The sequence below is a fragment of the Solanum pennellii genome, chromosome 9 (assembly GCF_001406875.1).
Source record: "Solanum pennellii chromosome 9, SPENNV200".
NCBI classification, from domain to species: domain Eukaryota; kingdom Viridiplantae; phylum Streptophyta; class Magnoliopsida; order Solanales; family Solanaceae; genus Solanum; species Solanum pennellii.
Genome location: NC_028645.1, coordinates 11,035,704 through 11,041,085, shown reverse-complemented (window position 1 = coordinate 11,041,085; position 5,382 = coordinate 11,035,704).

Here is a 5,382-nt window from a genome sequence, read left to right as displayed (position 1 = left end):
ATATATATATATATATACACACTCACTTAGCACATAGTGAACAAGACCCATGCGCGCCATTGCGACATCAACAAGACACTTTAATTCCCACAATGAATAGTTTGTGTAACCTGTGAGTATTAAGCTCCATGTAAAATTCAATCACACGTGGAAAGAATTTGCTATTTATATAAGTATATTTTTACTTATAATATTTTGATATTTACTATTTCAATAGTTATTTATTCGATCTTTTGTCATTTTAAGAAGTAGAGTTAGAGTTTTGTTTAACAATATATATAGAATTACACTCGATGTAATAACCAACTTGTGTACACAAATTAAATTATTCAATCTATTTTTCCTTTCTACTTGAATCTATTTATTTTAAATCAATTGCTTTTCTAGCTATACACTACGTTATCGAATCATTTATGACTACCGGCAATATGCTTAAGTAGAAACTTGATTGAAACTTCAAGAAACAATCAAAGGTTAAAGAGCATTCAAATGAAAAATTAATGTAACTTTCGAGGTCTCACACAGTAAAGAAACAAAGAACCATTCTTTCATTAACTCATTAGTTGCTTAGCACACATGATAGAGAACATTTGCTACAATATTTTCAGCTTATAATGATGCATGTGTCTCATTCTTTAATTATTCAATATCGTGTAGATCTTAGTATAGACACCTCTAAATGTCAAACTTGAATATCTCTCTTCAACATATATAGAATTACACTCGAAACTTACATGCTTAGTGTAATAACCGGCTAGTGTACACAAATTAAATTATTCAATCGGTTTTTCCTTTCTACTTGAATATAATTATTTGAAATCAATTGCTTTTCTAGCTATACACTATATTATCGAATCATTTGTGACTACCGATGATATGCTAAAGTAGAAACTTGATTGAAACTTCAAAGAAATAGCCAAAGGTTAAAGAGCATTCCAATGAAAAATTAATGTAACCTTTTGAGGTCTCACACAAGAAAAAAAAAACAAATAATCTTTCTTTCATTAACTCATTGATTGCTTAGCACACGTGGTATGGAACACTTGCTATAATATTTTCAGCTTATAATAATACTTGTGTCTCATTCTTTTAATTATTTAACATCGTGCAAATCTTAGTGTAGACACCTTTAGATGTCTAACTCGAGATTCTCTCTTTAATGATGCTCAAACTCTTTTTTCTAGGAGAGACTCTCGTTTGACTTATAAACAAGTCATATGACAATGTAATCATCTCTTCTTAGCGTTGTAAGAGGCAATTGCTCATGAAAAAGAATAATCTCGCAACTTGTCTGAATCACTCTATCTTTAAAACATTATCAGATGCATATGAAATATGAATATAAATTCAATACTCTTATATTGATGAAAATATTAGAACCAAGTTATTTTTCAATATTGAAATATTATTATTTTTCACAAACAAGTCTCTAGATATCCCTTCGGTAAAGGGATCAACTATTATTTCACATATAGAATTATTACATCAAAATGGCTAGTCCTCCCTAAATATTATGTCAAAAAGCCTTGATAGAACCTAACTTATCTCGAAATATATCATCGAAATATCTAGTCCCTCCCAAAATCTTACATCGAAAAACCTTATAAGAACCCATTGGTCCTCAAAGAGGCCAATTCGACCGCAAAATCTTACATCAATATGGTCATACAAACACCTATCATCTCCTAGATTCTTACACCGAATCGATTGTACAGAGTCCCAGTCTATTCTGAAATCTTTGATCGGACTAGCTACAACGCAAAAAGGGAAATGTACATGAATGAGTCTAGGAAATTACTCACCACACCCGTCAACCCAAAGATATTGACAAGACTATTTGAAGGTCACAATATATCTTGCTGGTTCAAATCTAGCCATTCAACCTGAAACTAGGCCTATGGGCTCTGAAAATCAACTTTTAAATAACTTCTAGCCAAATCTAGGCTGACTTACAAACAACAACATTAAGACCCTTCTAGCCTAATATCAACTCACGGGCACAAACGAATATAACCAAATCATGCAAAACACAAAAATCACTTGGAGTAACTGAAATAAGGTCAAAGCAATACATGTAAAGAACATATCACAAAATCATGCTTAAATCAACCTCATACTTAGCTAATTAACATGCTAGCACAATCACAAGCAAGGTAATAAGTTGTAACCTACCTCAAAACTGATCACTCACACTCTAATACCTTTAAATCAAAGTATTTCTCTTCTGAGATGCCTCCAAATGATTCCACACTATTATATTAGTGATCTCAGTATCAATACATGTGTTTAGGCACCCCATTCACAATAATTAAAGTCGAAACTAAAAACGAGTTAAAATGTCATTATAGAACCCACATAAGAAATTCCAAAATTTGTTCCGTCAATGGGTCCCAACAAGGTTAAGGAGCTTGTGCCCCGAAAACGGGCATAATCTTAGCTTCGAAATGCCCCTAAAACAGACCATACATAAACTTGAGAATTCACAATTAAAGAACCAAAATGAAGAGGATTCGAGGGAAAACTTACTGTTATAACGCGAGAGTTACAAGCCTAACAACATACCGAAGCTCTTCCCCACAGTCCTAACAAATCCCATCAAAAATCCCACAAGGTGTCCAACTCTCCAAGTCTCAAAATGTGTGAACACTTAGATAAATAAGAGCTGAAAATCAATTTTAACTACCAGCGAAGCCGCAAAAGAAGTCACTTGGGCGCTTAACGGCCTTGCTAAAGTTGCACCATTATCACTAAAGCGGTTGTTATATCAGATGAGGCTCCACTAAAGCATCACTCTGGCCTCTAAGCGATGTAAGAGTGCTTAAGCGGGTAGCCCTTTGCTAGCTAGGCTCGCTAAAGTAGTGCTTTGTCGCTTAGGCAGCTACCAGACACTAGAAAATTTAGCTATATCCTAATGGAATCCGCTCGGGTGCTAGAGATTGGCTCGAAAATCAGTGCACACAAATAAATTATATATATGCTGTGTTAGCGGAAACGTGAAACTAAAGAATAAGGAAGAACAACAATATTTAACGTGGTTCGGATCAAAATGATCCTACGGCCACCAAAGAACAACTGCGCCGATATTTATTTCACTATACAAAGAATATAAGTGAAATACTACAAGAGAGAGAACACAATGTCTTAGAAGATGAGAAGGCAAGTGAAAGGATGATTTGAAAATGAATTAAGAGCTACCTATTTATAGGAATAAATTCATCCTATTGATGTCATCCATGACATCGCTATGTGTCAAAATTGTCAAGGTTAAGATAGCAAACCATTTTATGGTTTACCTAACTTTCACCTACCAAGATACAATCTTTGACTTGTATTTCCTACTAATTATCTTCCTACCAAATATTCATATTAATTCATCTTCCATTTAGTTTGATTCCACAAGAACCAAAACCAACTCTTTCAATCTCCACCTTGGTTTGTGTTCCAAGCATGCGTATAAACAACTCCGGCCAAAACTTCTAAGCTTACTGGGCAATCCCATTGTAAGAAACAAGAAGAATCAAACCTTTGTTGAACATACCAGCTCCACCTAGCAGTTGTTCTCTTAGAGTTGCATCAATTGATGCATACTCCCGCCAAGTCCTTGCAGTGTGCAAACTTGGCAAGCGGGACTATTTTGGTCAACATGTCTGCAGCGTTATCGTCTGTGATAACCTTCTCAACCTTGATAGCTCCCTTTTCTACGACATCTCGAATAAAATGAAATCTGACATCAATGTGTTTGGTGCGCTCATGAAATCTTTGATTTTTAATCAAATGAATAGCACTTTGACTATCACATTTTAGAATTGATTTAAGCTGAGCTGAACTCAATTCTGCCACCAAACCTTTCAACCAGATAGCTTCTTTCACTGCCTCCGTTGCTGCCATATATTCTGCCTCTGTTGTAGACAAAGCGACAATCGACTGTAAAGTCGATTTCCAACTAACGGCACTGCCAACGAGAGTAAAGATGTATCCAGTTGTGGACCTCCTTCGATCAAGATCCCCTGCATAGTCAGAATCAACATAACCGAGAATTGAAATACCTTCACTTTTCCGAAAGGTTAGGCCAACATCAGGAGCTCCTTTGAGATATCTCAATATCCACTTGACAGCTTCCCAATGCCTTTTTCCTGGATTTGCCATGTACTTGCTTACTACACTTACAGATTGGGCAATATCTGGACGTGTGCATACCATAGCATACATAATGCTACCAACTGCACTCGCATAAGGAACCTTTGACATATGCTCCACCTCATCCATAGATTGAGGCATTTGTAACTCTGAAAGCTTGAAATGAGAAGCTAAAGGTGTACTTACAGGCTTGCTCATATCCATATTGAATCTTTCAAGAACTTTTCGGATGTACCTCTTCTGAGAAAGATGTACAACACCATTTTCTCTTGAAATTTCCATTCCAAGGATTTTCTTTGCAACTCCTAGATCCTTCATGTCAAATTCCTTGCTCAACAGTTTCTTCAAAATATTTATCTCTGTGATGTTGTTAGCAGCAATAAGCATATCATCAACATACAACAAAAGATAAATCATAGAGTTACCAGACATCTTCTTGTGATACACACAACTATCAAATGCACTCCTCGAAAATCCATGTGTAGTCATGAATGCATCAAACCTCTTGTACCACTGTCTAGGGGATTGCTTCAAACCATACAAAGACTTCTTCAGTTGGCATACATGGTCTTCTTTTCCTTCAGCTAGGAAACCTTCAGGCTGATCCATATAGATTGTCTCTTCTAGATCACCATGTAAAAAAGCAGTTTTGACATCAAGCTGTTGAAGCTCTAAATCAAATTGTGCAACCAATGCTAGCAGCACGCGAATTGAGCTATGTTTCACGACTGGAGAAAAGATCTCATTGTAGTCAATTCCCTCCTTCTGACTGAAACCCTTTGCAACCAATCTCGCCTTGAACCTAGCAGCTTCCACTTCTGGAATACCTTCTTTCTTTTTGTAGACCCATTTGCATCCAACTGTCCTCATCCCCTTTGGCCTTTTAACTAAGACCCATGTCTCATTTCTGTGAAGAGACTCCATCTCTTCCATCATGGCCAACTGCCATTGTGCAGCATCTTTGCAAGAAGTTGCTTCAATATACGAAGAGGGCTCGAGATCCTTAATCTCTTCTTCTGCAGCTACGAACGCTTGTGCAATCAGATTTTCTTGCTCTATAAGACGTTCCGGTTTCCGTATCCGCCTTTTGTCCCTTCCCTTCGCAATTGTGTATGGTTCATTGGAAGCAAGTTCTTCTGCATCTTTTGACTCATCACTTTGAGTCTCTTGATCCCGTTTCTTGGTAAGCTCCACCGGTAGCTCCACCTGCTCGTTGTTCTCGTTTCTAGATAACTCCATAGAAAC